Source organism: Periplaneta americana, chromosome 16 (assembly GCF_040183065.1).
Source record: "Periplaneta americana isolate PAMFEO1 chromosome 16, P.americana_PAMFEO1_priV1, whole genome shotgun sequence".
NCBI lineage: Eukaryota > Metazoa > Arthropoda > Insecta > Blattodea > Blattidae > Periplaneta > Periplaneta americana.
Window position 1 is genome coordinate 67,835,156 of NC_091132.1, and position 20,545 is coordinate 67,855,700.

The 20,545-nt window shown below is 34.6% G+C and overlaps 1 protein-coding gene across 6 annotated transcripts in view; it reads left to right on the forward strand.

The window, feature by feature from the left end:
* The first annotated feature begins 393 nt into the window (after positions 1 to 393).
* dlg1 (discs large 1) overlaps positions 394 to 20,545 on the forward strand; it is a 1,351,531-nt gene continuing 1,331,379 nt past the window's right edge. For 5 of the 6 annotated variants that reach the window (XM_069849439.1, XM_069849443.1, XM_069849448.1 and 2 more), the window contains exon 1: positions 394 to 573. The gene's annotated coding sequence lies outside the window, so the exon portion shown is untranslated. The remainder of the gene's footprint in view (positions 574 to 20,545) is intronic. The other variant, XM_069849445.1, reaches the window with a different exon arrangement.

Consider the following 20,545-nt stretch of genomic DNA (forward strand, 5'->3'; position numbering starts at 1 on the left):
AAGTTCGTACAATATAAACAATTGAGGTAGAAAATTAGTAAGGTAAAGGAATCATCAATATTGTCTATTCGAAGTGATAATATCGTAGCAGTAGTAGGCCTAGTAATTTTAAAGAAACGCTGAAACTTTAAAAATAAAGTGATGGCTGAGGAAGGTACAATGAAGAAAACAAGAATAAATCCATTCAAATAAAAACGCGTGTCACGCAGAATAGTGCGTAGCGTAACCGCTGTGTAACATGTAGTAAAGATTATGTTCAGAATACAACGTTCATCACACAACAGATTGGAAGCATGCACGAGGAATCAAAGCGATTGTGGTGACATCTCCCGGTTGGAGTGGGAAAGCTGAGTTGTGCTTTAGCTCTATCGCATTGTAGTGCGCTCGGCTTCGCCCCGGCGGGTCGTCGGATGGAGGAGAGAGAGGCACATGGGCAGTGTGGTGTAGTGCTCTGTGACGTCAGTGCTCCGAGACAACGATAAGCCTAAACTCGTTCGTTAAAACATTTTCAATTTTTAAATCTTTGGTGAACACTGATGCGTAGACACATTAGCTTGCCCATTTACACATAATGTAAGTGAGGTTATTGAGGAAAGTAGCTTATGAAAGCGTTCAAAGTTGTAAACTAGTGCCATAACTTCTAGAATTAAGCGGTTACGTTCATGTTTAATAGTTGTTCATTAGTTTTAAACGAGGTTACAAGGCACTACACGCTGCAGTATAGTTCAGTTGGTGTGCAAATGATAGCCTGCAATAATTAGCGTGGTTAAATCTGTTGTGTGCCCCTAGTAGTCATTTTTTAGCAATTAAAGAGCCCCATTTACTTTATTAGTGGTATCCTAGTTATCTGACGAGTGAGAGGGTGGGTGAAGTGGGGAGCGTTCCCTTACTACGTCACGTCGGCATGACAACGCGATGCTCTTTTCTTCTGTCTACGTTCATCTAGCTTCCACAAGAGCTCTCCCCGCACGCGCCAACCATATCGAGTGTCAATTGTTCGCAAGACACCATGTGATCATTTATCATTTCGTCTTATGCTTAGAGATCGTGGTTTATGTGGCATTTTTTTCAGAAGTTTTTATTTAAGAGCTTAATTTTTTAGAGATATCACGTTGTAATGCACTTAATTCGTCTTCATGCAGCGACAGAATTGGTATCAACTAAATAGTCGTTCAAAATTTTTTGGTTATTTCAGATTCAAGTGTTAACATCGAACTTTAGAGTGGAATAGAGTTAATTATTTTACGGTAAATTCGGGAATGGAATTGTTTTATGGTCTTTGTATGTCAGGACATGTCTTAAACATAGTTATAGTGTCTATATTTCTTACTACAAAACTACCAATTTCAAGTTTTCAATTAATTCTTATTATCTAAAGTTGAAAAAAATGATTTTAAAAGTACATCAACGGTAGCTTCTTACTAAAAACAAATTTATTTTATGTCGTTTCGGAAATATTTGTGTATTGATGAAGTAATATTTGCAGCTCTTATGAATTAGAAAGTTTATCTTAAGATTTTATTCATTTTTCATATAGTTAAATATACATAAAAACAGTTAAATCCTCTGGCTTAGAGGGTAGTTAATTGTGTTTTAGTTATTTATATTTAAATTATAATTTCCACACTGTTATTACCTTAATTGATGACAGCTCATAATGTACGCACGTTTTGGCGCCTTTTCATACATTGTTCTTATGTTTGGCAGAATATAGCAATATTTAAATTTTATTTTATATTTTTAACACAAATATAAACGGGTTTTTGTCGTATTTATAATAAAATAGACAGTGTTTCATGTTGAGCAAGCAATATCCGCTTCTGATTATGACATTTATATGATTGGGAATTCTGCGTCCCTTTTTCTTGGCGTATGTGATGAAGGTGTTTTGAGTGACAGCCAATACATTGCTTATCTTGTAAGATGCATGAGAGTGGATATCTGTGGTAGCTTGGAGTGCCCTGGCGGCGCCTGGATACGCTTCGCTATCGATTCCACGGTCCCCGGCTGCCGGCCAAGGACGTGCAACGCCAGACCCAGTTTTGCAGCGCAGGCGGCGGGCCCAATTGAAAAGTGGGTGCGGAGACATCTGGGCTAAAAGTTTGTTTGTAAGCATATTGATCTGTATTTGGACGACCACAATCCAAAACAATGGAATAAATGCGTATCATTAGAGCAATATCATCTCATAAAAGTAAATGTCATATTGAAGAGTCCGAGAAAAACAAAAATATATGTTGCCGAAGCGTGAAAGAAAGGATATTTATCACGTGGGTCTATGACTAAAAATTAAAATTGCTTTAAGCTGACGATATTTATGTTAAAGGATTTTAGTAACAACGAAATATTAAGGTTTGAATTGATATTTAAAATTGTACGTGAGAAAAGTTATGAAATGCAAAAATTCTTGGAAATGTTTTGTAGGCGTGAGACGTATGATGACAGATAACGTTTTTTGATGCTAATATGACATAATATTTTAGATAAAAAAAATGCAGATATAAGCGTATTAGGGGCAAACTCTTTTCAAGGAAAGTATTACAATGAAAGTGTAAACTTTCACGTAAAACTCTCACACAAATTTTTCATAAATATTTTAATAGACTTTTGACAATCATATATGTATTTAGATTTCATAATTTTGTTTTTAAGTCAATATTATAAAATAATTTCATATAATTTACCTTAAGTCTGTGGTCATTTGTAGTTTCTAGAAAAAATATCAACATGAATCGAATTGTACATTATGCGTGATATCTCTCAAATCATAGAGCCTATGACATGTTAATAGGCTACAGTCCAACCGATTAAATAATTGTAAATGCATGTATAATTTTTGCTCTTAAATTAATTTTCGGTGTTTCTAATGGAGAAATTTCGTTCATTAATATAGGAAAACTTTAATAAATTATATCCTATACATTATCATATAGCTGAAATATGTAGGAAACAACGAATTTTTATAATTTTTTACTTCGTCAGAATAAGGAAATCAGAGCTTATACCCATTTCGTATCGTAGTGAATTGTTCAGTTCACTCTTAATACAAAACATCCTACGAATATAGTATATAATTTGCGTGGATATAGATAAATATGCTATATGTTTTCCAGTGTCACAAAAAGTGTTTAGATAAACAATAAATAAAATAATTTTTATTTTATTTATATTTTAGTTTCCTATATGAAGTACTAACCACGTGACATCACAATGGGATCAATATTTTTCTTTTACAAAATCCTTGTGTATGTGTGGAACAGCCTGCAGTGTTCTTGTATATGAATATGAAGTAGCTTAACAACTTAACGTGAATTATTTTTTTTCGTGTTACTCATTGTCAAAAGATTCTGTGATTACTGTTAATGTATGTTTATTTCGAAGTGTGTGCTGTATTCTGTATGCTGAACGTGTGTTTATGACTGTTTATATTATTATTCGTTACATATCTCAATTGCCATTTTATGGATCACATATTGATCTAAGTATGAATTTAATTTGATTCTCAGATATATTCTTTAGAAATATACGAATCTTTTATATATATATTAAGAGAGACATATTCGATTTCATTATTGTAATATACTATGTTACGAAATCATTATTTTCATAGCTTCTATTTGTTTCTAAACTGTGTAACACTTTTAACATAAATTGACGCTACGTCTTGTATGAAATTAAAAACCCAGCACGAATTTATATTAAATTCCACACATTTTATGTAAAATTTTAAAGTTTTCTAATCCGCAATGGTATAGACTGAATAAAGCGATTACTTAGACTATGTTTCAGTAACTAATCGCGAGTATTAGAATGTCTAATTGATAACAATTATGCATATTTTGCAATACATGATATAAACTTCAGATAACGGCAAATACTCGATAAAAAAATCGAAACTTTTGCAAGTAGCTATGAATTAATTACATAATAAAGTCTGTCACGCGCTTCTAACTTCTGAGACGACGAAAGCCGGAAAGGTTAGACACGTGATGAGGGCAGAGGGTCATGAGTTCGCTGTTCGTGCAGCGAGCTGACGCTCATTGTGCATAGAATGTCTAGACGTCCCAGTTTCATTATACAGAGCAACAGCTGACGGACTAAATGCACAACGTAGCGCCTGGTTCACATGTTGAAATATGTTTACGGCTTTAAGTTTTCAGAAAGTCGGAGTGCGAAGTTTCATTCTGTAATCACGCATTTATGTTTTTTGTACTTCTCCATCCATATTTTGTTTTTCCTTTCTTCAATTTGTAATAGTCCTCAATTACATATTTTCTTTAATGTTATCTTCAGATAACGTATCAGTTATTTTCGTAAAGTCCTCACATCTGTTTTTTTTATTTTCTTTCTGTTCTCCCCCTATCTTTCCTTCTTAATTTTCTTCTCTCCTTCTCCTTATTGCTTATTTCTTCTTTTATTCTCTATTTTATCTTTAGTTACTAGTTTGCTTGTTTACTTCTTTTTCTATTCTTATTTCGATTTCTTTCAATTTTCAACTTGTAATTTATTTCTTCTGGTTTGTTTTCTCCTCTCTTTACGTTGTTCTTCTTTAATTTTTGTTGGTTACTTCACTAGGTTTTACCGGTTGTTCTGTATGGCTGTGAAACTTGGCCTCTCACTTTGAGAGAGAAACAGAGATTGAGGGTTTTTGAGAATAAGGTTCTTAGTAAAATATTTGGGGCTAAAAGGGATGAAGTTACAGGAGAATGGAGAAAGTTACACAACGCAGAGCTGCAAGCATTGTATCCTTCACCTGACATAATTAGGAACATTAAATCTAGACGTTTGAGATGGGCAGGGCATGTAGCACGTATGGGCGAATCCAGAAATGCATATAGAATATTAGTTTGGAGGCCAGAGGGGAAAAGACCTTTGGGGAGGCCGAGACGTAGATGGGAAGATAATATTAAAATGGATTTGAGGGAGGTGGGATATGATGATAGACACTGGATTAATCTTGCTCAGGATAGGGACCAATGACGGGCTTATGTGAAGGCGGCAATGAACCTCCGGGTTCCTTAAAAGCCAGTAAGTAAGCACTTCACTAGGTTCGCTTGTTTGCCTCTCGTTCTGTCTTGTTTAGTTTTCTTTCAGTTCTGTCCTTCTAATTATGCCCTACTCTATTTTCTTCATTTTCTTTGTTACTGTTTTATTTTTATTTTTTTCTTTATTTATATAGCTTTGGTTGGCTACTTAATTAGTTTTCTCGTTTACGTACAGTATTTTTCGTCCTTCTTTCACATTCTTTTAGTTTTCCTCATATTAGGCCTGTTCACTTTTACTTTATTTTCTTATCCTTGTTCTTTGTGGCTATCTTTCTTTTTCTCTATCTTCTTTAAAGTAATTAGAATTATGCACATAAGTATTTACATTTGTGCATAAGTATTTAAATATGTACTGATTTAGATTTGTACTTTTTTAATTCTTACATTTATTTATCTCTTCGTTTTATTTATGCTTTTGTTATCTGTAACTGCCACCGATCGAAAACTCAGTTGAGTTAAGAAATAATTATTAATTCTTTTTTAATAGCTTTAGTTTGTTTTTTAATCAGTTTGCTTGTTCATCTCTTTTTTGACCTCTAATATTTTTTCAGTTTATTCCTATTATTTCTTTTCAACTTATTTTCTATTTGTCTTTTAATTATTGATTTTTTCCTACCTTATTTGTAACTTTAGCTTTACTTATTATTTAGAAAATCAGTTTGTACGTATGCTCTTTTCCTATCACATGTTTATGTATTTTTAGGTTCCCCACTTATGATTCCCTTTCATTTAATTTTCTTCTTATTTTTGTTTTCTTTCTTTCTTCCCTTCTTATTTCGTAATATTTAAATTTAATTAATAAAATAGTTCATTAGTTCTCATTTACCACTTTTTTCGTCCTTTCATCTTTCAATTCTATTTCTCCAATTATGGTGTTTTATTTTATTTCATTTTCTATTTTTATTTTTATCCTGTCTTTTTTATTTATTTTCAGTTCATTCTCATTTTTCCGTTTAACTATTTTTTATTTCCTTTCGTATTCTTTCAATTTTCCACCGTTTGTTCTTAACTATTTCACTTGTCCTTTCTTCAATGCTTTCTTTGTACTTTTATTCACTTTTAACTTTCTTGTTTTCTGAACTTCTTTGTTTTTTATCATTATTCTAATTTATATCTTCTTACCTTTTTATATTCCCTCGAAATTTTGTTAAGTTTTCTCCTACTTTCGTTATTTATCTTTCTCAAAATACTTACTTACGAAATTAAACACATGTCACAGATAATTTGTTTCATTACTCCTTTTTCGTAAAGGAATACTTACAATTAATATGTTATATAATTTCCCGTGAATAGTAGCTACACATTAATTCTTTGTGGTTAACATACCAGGTCGGTCTCATTACCGACAGGCCCACCTGGCGCGTTGTGGTTTGGCAATCACTGCAGCGATATGTTGCTTTCACGTCCACGTGTTCCGCTTCGTCGGAGTTTATGTGCTCAGAACGACTATTAAATCAATGAGATCATAATATAGTAACTAACCTATATGAATCACAAGAAGTTCTTTTGTTAGTCCTTCTACGTTCTTCCTCTTTTGTTATTATTTTTCTTTCCTCTATTCTTTATAAGGCTATTTTAATCTTCCTTAATCGATCTTTGGTCTTGTGCTCTTTAAATTTGTTAATTTGTCTTGTTGGGCATGCATTCCTCTATTACAAGCAACATATAAACTTTTTCATTTAAAATCTCTCTGTTTGTCTTTTTATTGTTCAAATTATTAGAAATTTCACGTGTGAAGTCTTTAATTTCCCTGTTATTTTTTCTACAGAAGGTATTTGAATAAATTGGATTTTATTAAATAAGAAGCTGACAACGTTTCGAAGGTTGATCGATTCCCGGTGCCGGTACGAATTTTTCTCGTATTAAATAGTAATAATACACATTGGCTACTTCATAGTAGTCGTGTAATATTCAATGAAGTGTGCGAGACCTCATACATAATGAATATGTGATGTATTAACTGTTAGCAGTTTTCATAAACTGATGTTGAATCTCGAAAAAAAAAATAAAAATAAAAAAATAATAATAAAAAAAAATCGAAGGAGAATTGGGAGGAAAATTTAAAAGGTACGCAAAACGCGTCCTTGCAAGGGGTTGAGGGCTGTACAAAACTAAATATGTGAGCTCCAAGCCTGTTGGCCACTAGTCTCACTCCGGGTTACGCTGCTCCCCTGAAGGAGCTCTAGAAAATTTTGAAGGGGAAGCCGAAATTGGACGTAACCTCTTAGGTACCACATACGCGAGGGGGGCTGAGATTGATCAAGTGATCACGGAACGGGGCGAGGAGGAGTTGGCTGGTGTTTGCCGTTAGGATGGCAAGACGCCGTCATCTGTTGTTCGATGACAAAGCATGTGAAGGCCGTCGGAAGAAGCGCCGTGAAATCTAATCTGCAATTTGAGAGGTCCCTGTCCTTTCAATTTGCGACTTATTGAGTGACCTCGTATATTTAATAGACTAGTTATATTATCTGAACTAGGGCATACATCGTTTATAATAAGGGTGGAATATATATGGGGAAGGGCATATAGGTCCGTGGCCCATTCCTTATAGGGCTCATCCCGACATTTGTCTTACGCCTGAGGAAAACCACGGGATACCTTAGGCAGGATGAGTTGTCTCATATAAGAGACTAGCCAAATTGGCTATTATGTGGGAGGTGATTGTTGTCATGAGCCTTGTTGATTTGTCTCAGTTCCGAGACCAGCCATTTGGCTATAAGATGGCTCAATTGCGAAGAGGGGGGAGAGATGTAATTGTTAATTAATTTAGAGTTAATTAGGGAGATTCATGGGGATATGAGTGCAGTGCATGTTGAATCTGACCATAAAGTCATTTAAATATGCGCTCCTGCATATATGACGTGTATCGTCTCAAATGCAGGTAGTAAGGCCGTAAAAAGCATTGCGAGAGGGGTTCGGCCGGCGCCGTGTATCATGTCCCGGCATAGCTCAGTTGGAAAGAGCGCTCAGCGCGCAGAGCTGAGAGGTCCTGGGTTCGATTCCCGGTGCCGGTACGAATTTTTCTCGTATTAAATAGTAGTAATACACATTGGCTACTTCATAATAGTCGTGTAATGTTCAATGAGGTGGGCGAGACCTCACACATAATGAATATGTGATGTTGGTCTACTTTGTCTTCATGAGGAAAATCAGGATTAAACGAAATTGAATGTCCTATAATTTGGAGTAGTTGCATATTTGCATTTCCATGTGGATAAATTTGAAATGGTCATCATTAAAAGATGTCTGTCTCTTCTCATTTAATTTATTGGTGTTTTTGGCATATTATCGGAAAAAAAAAAACTTTGTCGCCTTGAAGATCCTGGAAGGTCCTTAGGATGGCGGGATAAGGCACTGATTAAAAGAAGGAATGTCAATCCTACGTGCTGACCGCCTTCGTTCCCTAGGATATACACTTGGAACCCATTTTTGTTAGAAGCTAGTTTAACTCCAGGGCCATGGCACGGCCGAGAGGATTACATTAATAGAGAAAATTCATGACCCAACGAGAATCGAACCTGTGATTGTACCAATGCATATCCTGTATAGCAGCGGTCATCTGAACACTGCACTCTCGGGCTAGCGTCTCTTACCCGCAGGTCTCTTACAGCACCAGCGTGCATTCGTGGCTGCTGGCGGGTATGCTTCCTTCTGCACGAGAGTGCATGTCGCCATGCACTGCTTACCCGTAACCCATTACAGCGAGTGCTGATGACCACTGCTGTATAGCATGCATGTTAAGCACTGACATTTCTAGCCTTTAAATGACGTGTAGCAGTCACGTAGAATCTGTTAAAAGCGTATTCTTGCATGCAGTTGTGTATGTGGAAGATTTTGAAACTCCTGTTAGAGGATACAATATGCCCACGCTTTATATCCCTGTTCTATGGTATCACACAATTTTTTTTTTCTAAATTTGGAACATACAAATCATCTTATACATAATATATATATATCATTATAAAACTTTACTATGATAATTTGGTATGCTTATGTTGCATTTATAAACAGTATACAAATTTTCGAAACTGATTTAATATTCAGGGAAATGTATGCTTGATCTTGGAAGGTGCGCTCACGGAATTATTTTTGCTATGTCCAGATAGCCTTGACAACTGGCCCAATTGTAACAGTTAGCTACACTCTGTTTTTCATACAGAAGGGAGCTTCCCCCTGAAATTTAAAACGATCAGTTCACCTCCTCTTTGAGACGGAGTTGCTGTATAGGACGTTTCAGATGTAAGTTAACAAAAACAATTAAACTAAAGAAATACATGAACGTAAAATACAGAACTGCACTAAAAATAATTTCAAATCCCTAATTTTTCTCATTTTGTTCAAAATTCCGTTGCGACGGACATCAATGTCAAAATTGAGCAACCTTCATTATATACTGTAAAGCAAGTACTGTCAGTCTTAAAGCTTCCTGATTAAAATGTGTTTAATGTTGTAAATACACGCCAACCTGAGCATTGTCGAAGTTCAAAATTCTACAAGCATAAATCTGTTTCCTATAGTCCCGTCGCTCTAATTTCCGGCAGCCAATCGCGTTGCAGGTCGGCTACATTTAAACGTGTGCGTCTTGTGATTCGCTTATGAAGACGTTATTCATTTCTTAAGGCTCGATAAATACTTAATATATACGCCCGCCATTTTGGCTCTTTAGTTGGTGTTGGCAGAAAGCACACGAAGACGTCATTTGCCGCTCAATTATTTGCTTAATTACAGTGCGTTTGATTTATTATCATAGGAGCTACGACATGATAATGTTTAACGGTGTGGCAAATAGATTCCTCGTATGGTAGCTCGGGAACAAAAGAACAAAAATTCCGAACGATACTACCTACCTAGCCTTTATAGAGCCTTCACTTCCTAAGACGTAAGCAAAGAGGAGGAGTCACACCGGGAATAACAGCGTCTCGACTATAATTATGATTTCATATAATTTGTGTATTTACTGTACATAAAAGCTTATTCATAAAAATACTGAATTCTCGGCTGTTTTAGTGAATTTCGAACTTTTCATAACGCAGTAAAATATATGTTACAATGTTATATGTTATGTTAAATTCCTCTGAATGTAATGTATTTATTAGAGGCGGTCTGTTGTTACGTGGTTGCCCTAGTCCCCAGTCTCTGTCTGACGAAGCTGTATGAACTCGGAAATGTTCTGCAAATGGCTTCGAACAAGCATTTTGCTTTGTTCCCGCTTAGTTCGAATCCAGTTCAAGGTAATCCTTTGGAACAATGGGGTGGCGCTCGTTCTGTGCTACCTCCTTTAATGCTACTTTAATCTTATCCCACGCAAGAAGAGCGAACATTAGCGACCATGTGCGAATCCGCGGCAATAAGAGTTCGCCCTCGTTCCTGCTTTACACTGTATGCTGAAATAACCGTATCCATAAGTATCTTTCATTACAGCACGTTGACTGTAATTAAATTAATTGGAGGCAATTAATACTTGCGTCATTACGCGGCGAATTACCACGTGAATAGCAATTAACAAGGTAATGTATGTCATTAAGGAATCCTTATAATAATAATAATTATTATTTATTTATTTATTTATTTAGAATATTAACGTGCAAAACAACAGCACAAGGCCAATTACAGTTTAGCACAAGATAAAAAACAAAACAGAAGAAATGATGATGAGAATGAATGATAGAAATGGCAGTGAGATGGAATACAATCAATGTAATAGTCATCAATAATCTTTGACCAAATGCAACAAAATAAATAGCAATATCTGACAATAATAACAAGTAAGGATATATCATGATAAACTCAAAAAGTATATACTATACATTAAATGGATCCAAGCTTAATCCATGCAAATTAGCATATTTTATACATCTGCAGATCGGAGAGAGAGATTTTGAATTTCTATTATAAAAAATGTTATGAAATCTTAAACGCTTAGCAGGAATACGAAGACTGATATTGCTTATGACTGATTCACAATCAATATCACCCTTAATGACTTTACAAAAAAATAAATAATCAAGATCTTGACGTCTGGCAAATAAACTGCAGCAGTTAAAATATTTACAGTTAATCTCATTTTTATAGTCTTCGGAATTTGGTAAAAATCTAAAAGAACACAAGGAAATAAATTTTCTTTGAATATTCTCCAATTTAGCCGAGTCAGTGGAAGTAATGGAGTTCCATACAACAGATGCATATTCAAGCTTGGATCTAACCAATGTATAGTATAAAATTAATAGACACATCGGAGTAGAAAAAGAATAAGTTATAGATCTGATTAGACCAAGCATTCTTAATGAATGGATATAAATATATTTCACATGAACATGGAAATATAATTTTGAATCAAGTAAGACACCAAGATCTCTGATACTATTTTTCTTAGTAATTATGACATTACTAAGAGAATAATTAAATTTTAGGGAAGTAGTTTTCCGTGAGAAGGAAATGACAGAAGTTTTGGATAGATTAATTTTCATTCCATTTTCAACAGACCATCGTGAAATTGAATTAATATCATTTTGTAGAATTTGACAATCAGCCAAACTATTAATTTTACGAAAGATTTTGAGATCATCCGCAAATAAAAGGCAGCTAGAACTTATTCTTTTACTTATATCATTTATAAATAATAAAAAAATAATAACAATATTATTATTATTATTATTATTATTATTATTATTATTATTATTATTAGTAATAGCATTTTTCGTTACAAAATTATTGAATCCATGTTTGGATCCAAGAAAGGAAGTTTATATTTAACAGTATGTATCCCACCTCTTAATTTTAGCCTGTTCTGTCCTAAGGAAACCGTTCTTCATACCAAACACATGACTCCATTATCAAATTAACAATCTACCAGCAATTTAAGAAAAGTGATCAAATTAATCATTACATTTCCACCATATTACGAGTATAAATGCAATTCAAGTTCTGTTCATGAAATCAGCACAGTCTCATGTAGTACAATAAAATGAGTATGACAGACAGAATAAATAGATTACGACAAGCCAGTTATTTCAATGGACAAACTAAAGCAGAGAAAATAAACTGTATATATTTCTTTCCCTTCCACTGCTAATTTAAAGAGGGCAGAGGCAATTAAAATTATAAATTATGAAACCCTATAAACAATTCAGGCTATTTGGAAGCAGAAAGAAGTTACCAGTGATTAAAATAATTCTTTATACTTACTTACTTACTTACTGGCTTTTAAGGAATCCGGAGGTTCATTGCCGCCCTCACATAAGCCCGCCATTGGTCCCTATCCTGAGCAAGATTAATCCAGTCTCTACCATCATATCCCACCTCCCTCAAATCCATTTTAATATTATCTTCCCACCTATGTCTCGGCCTCCCCAGAGGTCTTTTTCCCTCCGGCCTCCCAGCTAACACTCTATATGCATTTGTGGATTCGCCCATACGTGCTAAATGTCCTGCCCATCTCAAACGTCTGGATTTTATGTTCCTAATTATGTCAGGCGAAGAATACAATGCGTGCAGCTCTGAATACAGTTGTCGAAACTTTCCTTAAAATCAAATTTTGTACATGGAAGGAATTATCAAAATATGCGCAGGGTTTGGCCACTTGTGGTTAGTCCGTGCTATATTGAACTATAGATTTGACGTTATTTTTAGGTATAGTGATGTAGCATCTATATTCTATCACAAGGACTGTCACACAGTGGTCATACGCAATTTTCACTCAGATCATGGAAGCAAGCAGTTCTGCAAATTTTGTAATGATATCCGTGCAATGCTATTTTTTTTTTATCTACCGTTTTAGCTTCTGGTTGGCCTTGGTCTAGTTACTGTTGGTCATGGCGTCTTTATTGTGATTACGAAGAAATATTTTTTTTTTATTTTACTTGGTTATTTAACAACGCTGTATTAATTACGAGGTTATTTAGCGTCGATGGACTTGGTGATAGCGAGATATTTGGCGAGATGAGGCCGATGATTCGCCATAGATTACTTGACATTTGCCTTATGGAAAAAACCCAACCAGGTAATCAGCCCAAGCGGGGATCGAACCCGCGCGCGAGCGCAACTTCGGATCGGCAGGCAAGCGCCTTAACCGACCGAGCTACGCCGTGTCTTTTTCCCCCCTCCTGTTTCCCAATTAACACTCTATATCAGGCCTGCACAAGGTTTGCGCTCTCCGAGCCGGCTCACAGCTCATGAGCGGATTGCAGATATTAGCTGCGCTTGTATAAGGGTGGACTGGAAGAAGGGGTGATCTCGTACAAAATAAACACAAAAGGAAGTACTATTACGAGTACTTATGAAATGAATTCCCGTTCAATGTTTGCAAAACTATCTTCGACTATTATTAATTAATAAAGAAATATTTATTTTACAGAAGTAATAGAAATTCTATAGCTACTTAAATGTATAATATCATTTTGTCATATTTTTATTTATCAGTACATCAAAACGAGGTTTTATGCTGTTGGCAGCTGAAAGGAACAGTAGCCTACTGGTCATAATGAAACATCAGTTACAGATGTTCGATGTTTGCCTTTATTAAAGTTGATTATAGAAAACGGTTGCTCACAAATATAAATGTTGAGCCAAACATAACAATCATTTTCATAGCCAGCCTGTGTAGTCGTGGATATTATTGCTAATGATTAGTCTTGTAAAACTCAACCAGGCTAGTGGTATTATTCAAACGATCTTTAGCCCTTAGGTCACATTGAAGATCAATAAGTTCGAGCTGTAAATCAAATGTTAAATGTTATGTTCCATCTTTTAGATTCCTCCATACTGTACTGTAGCAGTAGGTAAGCAACGTGAAACAGTTACTGAGAATAGGCCTACACACTGCACTCCACTAGAAAACTGAGTGGTCGTTTCCCTCTCCTCTACCTGCAGCAACTCTATGTCATTCTGACGTATCTTCCTCTCCGTTTCGGCGAACGGTAAACACAGCACTCCCGCTCCGAAGGAGCGCGCGCGCTCGTTGAGCGCTGTTTGTGCAGGCCTGCTCTATATGCATTTCTGATTAATAATAATACGTTTACTTTACATTCTTTATATTAATAACCTTTCACATTGAGTATCTAGGATGAAAGGTACACTTTTGTGAGTCAAAATGGTATTTTTTCTTTATTTTAAACTTCTCTCTTTCATGTGATGAATGAATTTGTTATTGTTAGATATGTATAATGTTGTCCGGCATCTGTCGTTCAACTTTTCCCCATTGTCACCTCGCTGTTCTTTCAAATGTTTTATTTTTTGCTCGTTTTCCGAAACTTTAAAATTTACATTTCTTTTCCCTAATAACTCAAGATTTCTTTTATGTAATTTAATGAAATGTTGTATGTTTGTGTGTTTTGATATTCTAACAACATAAGTTTATGATCTTAGATCTAGCACTTCTTATTTATATTTTATGAAATAGTATGCGTAATGAAAATTTTAAAATAATGCATTCTATAAAAAGAAAAACACTTCGAAACTAGTCGGCCAGGTAATTTCCTAAAAAGTTAACATAGTAAAGAAGTTGTAAAGTTAATCAGTGATTATGAAAGTGTTAAGTGTATATAGAAGAATGAGAATTATTTGCCTGTGCTTTTCATGCAGTAATTAGAAACATTTTAAAGTAAGATTAGTTTTAAAATACAAAGATTTGAGAGAGGTGTCAGGAAAATGCAAAATGATAGCATATTTTCATAAAACATTTTGGAAATAAATTACTGTTAATTAAAAGAAGTCTTTAAAATATATTAAAAATATAGAATAAGGCAGGAAAAAACGATTCTGACATGTGAATATTTTAATTAAGATTGACTTTATACAATTGTAAAGGTGTCCCTCCCCCTTAATAAATGTTTCGCGCCGGATATATCTCGCGAACATTAAGTTAAATAGGGTAACCTCGTCGCTCAGAAAATCTTGTCTAACGTGATACACCCACAGTTTCCGTAACTCTTCTTCATACAAAGTTTATGATGAAAGTTGCAACTTTTCATCTCATGTAGCTTGGAATCTAGGTCAGATGTAAACATGTGTTCGATAACAAAAACTTCCATATTTTGTGGGGGCTGACAGTTCGTGTCGTACAAGCTAGTATTACCTCTAAATTATTGTTATCTAACTTGCAATAAACTTGTGACATAGCGCGTTGTTATTTTCAATTCGGACGTTGCTTACAAGAAAACTTACAGTTTTAAAAGAGGGCTAGTCATTGATATTTATTATAGTGAGAACATTTTCAAACTTTTTTCTGTTTCTTTATCTCTCTTGGACACTGACTTTCGTTATAATAGATAATTTTCTTAAGTTACTGAATGGTTTGTGCTCAAAATTCATGTCATAAAGGACAATGTTCAAAGTTCGTGAACTAAATGCCATGTCTAGACAGATAACTTCCCCTTTATTACGGATGGAATGTTCCTTGTTGTAGCAAAACTTGCATAATATTTTTTCTTGCGCTCAGGAACTTGTTTCTTTCAAATAGATGTTACGTGAAATGACATGCTTCTGAAGTAAAAATGGCAGATTGTTTGATTCTTCATGCGTGACAAATTTCTTATTAAATATTTCAGCCTATACTAATCGATGGTTGAATACATTATTATTGCACCTTATCATATATTATATGTTTGGTAAAGCTTTCTCGCTTATAAAACATCGTGAGATCCATGTTATATGTTTGGTCAAGCGTTTCGCTTATAAAAACATCATCAGATCCATATTACATGTTTGGTCAAGCGTTTCGCTTATAAAAACATCATGAGATGCATGTTATATAGTTGGTCAAGCATTTCGCTTATAAAAACATCATGAGATCTATGTTACATGTTTGGTCAAGCGTTTCGCTTATAAAAACATTATGAGATCTATGTTACATGTTTGGTCAAGCGTTACGCTTATAAAAACATCATGAGATCCATGTTACATGTTTGGTCAAGCGTTTCGCTTATAAAAACATCATGAGATGCATGTTATATGTTTAGTCAAGCGTTTCGCTTATAAAACATCATGAGATCCATGTTATATGTTTGGTTAAGCGTTTCGCTTATAAAAACATCATGAGATGCATGTTATATGTTAGGTCAAGCGTTTCGCTTATAAAACATTATGAGATCCATGTTATATGTTTGGTCAAGTATTTCGCTTATAAAAACATCATGAGATACATGTTATAGGTTTGGTCAAGCGTTTCGCTTATAAAAACATCATGAGATCCATGTTACATGTTTGGTCAAGCGTTTCGCTTATAAAAACATCATGAGATCCATGTCACATGTTTGGTCAAGCGTTTCGCTTATAAAAACATCATGGGATGCATGTTATATGTTTGGTCAAGCGTTTCGCTTATAAAACATCATGAGATCCATGTTATATATTTGGTCAAGCGTTTCGCTTATAAAAATATCATGAGATCCATGTTATATGTTTGGTCAAGCGTTTCGCTTATAAAAACATCATGAGATCCATGTCACATGTTTGGTCAAGCGTTTCGCTTATAAAAACATCATGAGATCCAAGTCACATGTTTGGTCAAGCATTTCGCTTATAAAAACATCATGAGATGCATGTTACATGTTTGGTCCAGCGTTTCGCTTATAAAAACATCATGAGATCCATGTTACATGTTTGGTCAAGCGTTACGCTTATAAAAACATCATGAGATCCATGTTATATGTTTGGTCAAGCGTTTCGCTTATAAAAACATCATGAGATCCATGTTACATGTTTGGTCAAGCGTTTCGCTTATAAAAACATCATGAGATCCATGTTACATGTTTGGTCAAGCGTTTCGCTTATAAAAACATCATGAGATGCATGTTATATGTTTGGTCAAGCGTTTCGCTTATAAAACATCATGAGATCCATGTTATATGTTTGGTCAAGCGTTTCGCTTATAAAAACATCATGAGATCCATGTTACATATTTGGTCAAGCGTTTCGCTTATAAAAACATCATGAGATGCATGTTACATGTTTGGTCAAGCGTTTCGCTTATAACAACATCATGAGATGCATGTTATATGTTTGGTCAAGCGTTTCGCTTATAAAAACACCATGAGATCCATGTTATATGTTTGGTCAACCGTTTCGCTTATAAAAACATCATGAGATGCATGTCACATGTTTGGTCAAGCGTTTCGCTTATAAAAACATCATGAGATGCATGTCACATGTTTGGTCAAGCATTTCGCTTATAAAAACATCATGAGATGCATGTTATATGTTTGGTCAAGCGTTTCGCTTATAAAAACATCATGAGATGCATGTTACATGCTTGGTCAAGCGTTTCGCTTATAAAACATCATGAGATCCATGTTACATGTTTGGTCAAGCGTTTCGCTTATAAAAACATCATGAGATGCATGTTATATGTTTGGTCAAGCGTTTCGCTTATAAAACATCATGAGATCCATGTTATATGTTTGGTCAAGCGTTTCGCTTATAAAAACATCATGAGATGCATGTTACATCTCTGGTCAAGTGTTTCGCTTATAAAAACATCATGAGATGCATGTTACATGTTTGGTCAAGCGTTTCGCTTATAAAAACATCATGAGATGCATGTTATATGTTTGGTCAAGCGTTTCGCTTATAAATACACCATGAGATCCATGTTATATGTTTGGTCAACCGTTTCGCTTATAAAAACATCATGAGATGCATGTCACATGTTTGGTCAAGCGTTTCGCTTATAAAAACATCATGAGATGCATGTCACATGTGTGGTCAAGCGTTTCGCTTATAAAAACATCATGAGATGCATGTTATATGTTTGGTCAAGCGTTTCGCTTATAAAAACATCATGAGATGCATGTTATATGTTTGGTCAAGAGTTTCGCTTATAAAACATCATGAGATCCATGTTATATGTTTGGTCAAGCGTTTCGCTTATAAAAACATAATGAGATCCATGTTATATGTTTGATCTAGCGTTACGCTTATAAAACATCATGAGATCCATGTTATATGTTTGGTCAAGCGTTTCGCTTATAAAAACATCATGAGATCCATGTTACATGTTTGGTCAAGCGTTTCGCTTATAAAAACATCATGAGATCCATGCCACATGTTTGGTCAAGCGTTTCGCTTATAAAAACATCATGAGATCCATGTCACATGTTTGGTCAAGCTTTTCGCTTATAAAAACATCATGAGATCCATGTCACATGTTTGGTCAAGCGTTTCGCTTATAAAAACATCATGAGATGCATGTTATATGTTTGGTCAAGCGTTTCGCTTATAAAACATCATGAGATGCATGTTATATGTTTGGTGAAGCGTTTCGCTTATAAAAACATCATGAGATCCATGTTACACGTTTGGTCAAGCGTTTCGCTTATAAAAACATCATGAGATGCATGTTGTATGTTTGGTCAAGCGTTTCGCTTATAAAAACATCATGAGATGCATGTTATAGGTTTGGTCAAGCGTTTCGCTTATAAAAACATGATAAGATCCATGTTACATGTTTGGTCAAGCTTTTCACTTATAAAAACATCATGAGATGCATGTTATATGTTTGGTCAAGCGTTTTCGCTTATAAAAACATCATGAGATGCATGTTATATGTTTGGTCGAGCATTTCGCTTATAAAAACATCATGAGATCCATGTTACATGTTTGGTCGAGCGTTTCGCTTATAAAAACATCATGAGATGCATGTTATATGTTTGGTCAAGCGTTTCGCTTATAAAACATCATGAGAGTCATGTTATATGTTTGGTCAAGCGTTTCGCTTATAAAAACATCATGAGATCCATGTTACATGTTTGGTCAAGCGTTTCGCTTATAAAAACATCATGAGATCCATGTTACATGTTTGGTCAAGCGTTTCGCTTATAAAAACATCATGAGATCCATGTTATATGTTTGGTCAAGCGTTTCGCTTATAAAAACATCATGAGATGCATGTTATATCTTTGGTCAAGCGTTTCGGTTATAAAAACATCATGAGATCCATGTCACATGTTTGGTCAAGCGTTTCGCTTATAAAAACATCATGAGATGCATGTTATAGGTTTGGTCAAGCGTTTCGCTTATAAAAACATCATGAGATTCATGTTATATGTTTGGTCAAGCGTTTCGCTTATAAAAACATCATGAGATCCATGTTACATGTTTGGTCAAGCGTTTACGCTTATAAAAAACATCGTGAGATCCATGTAATATTGAAAACATTGCTGGTAATCTAATGTAATTGTGGACCATTAGAATATTACAATTAAAACATTTCATCCTATTATACTACGTCAATTCATTGAACCATATTAGGTTAAATTTACATGAGTAGTTAAAATTATGTAAGGTGTACGTTCTATGAATTTCAATTTACAAATTGGTTATTTTCGTTAAACCGTAGGGCAACCCCACCCTAGACCGTACCGTCATTTGTACACTCAATGGCTGTTACGGCATTGATGTACACAGAACGACTATAGAACAACATCTTCATTATATTCTCACAATACACCTCGATACAACAGCAAAGCACTACCATCTACCTCAATAGAAACATATCCATAGTCGTCTGATATATAGCAAAACTCAAATATGTATATCGCACATGTTGATCATGGAAACAAATTTTAATGTGTTATGTATAAAAAGACGTAAAATTATATACTATGATCATGTCAAAAACGATATAATGAACACCTTACAGCCATAACCAAATCACACAACACCTTTCACACGCAGAACACATCATAAACTCCAACCACAACTACAGCAACATAGAAACAGACATGGAAATCCCACACATTCAAACAAAAAACCAGAAATTAAATACACTAGAACAGTACGAAATATACAAACACACAATAACGCATCCTCAATAAACAACTAAATTTCAGAAAACACACCCCATTTGACTGCATAGTACCTAACACAAACGCACCCTACAGAAAAACAACTGAAGAAACCGGAATAAACAAAGACGTCGCTAGTCAACTAGGTAATATACCACTTAGGTTTTGATATTAACACTAGAAAATCGTTATAAACTATATTTTTAATTAAAGAGTTTTCCACATTTTACCTTCTAAACTTCCTTCTCTTTAACTAGTTACAAAGTTTGACGCACACTTAAGAAGGTTTTTTTTTTCTGAGACTAGTTTCGAAAAACAAATATATTACAAGTATGCAAATTCAATTCCTATTAGGGAAAACACGAGAATTTTACTTCATCAAGTAAAAAGATAGGTTTGGAAGTAAATCCCGAAAAGACGAAGCATATGATTATGTCTCCTGACCAGAACATAGTACGAAATGGAAATATACAAATCGGAAATTTATCCTTTGAAAAGGTGGAAAAATTAAAGTGCCTTGGAACAACAGTAACAAATATGACACTCGAAAGGAAATTAAACGCAGAATAAATATGGGAAATGCCTTGAGAAGCGTTTGTCATCCAGTCTGCTCTCAAAAAACTGAAAGTTAGAATTTATAAAACAGTTATATTATCGGTTCTATGAAACTTGAACTCTTACTTTGAGAAAGGAATAGAGGCTGTGGGTATTGGAGAATAA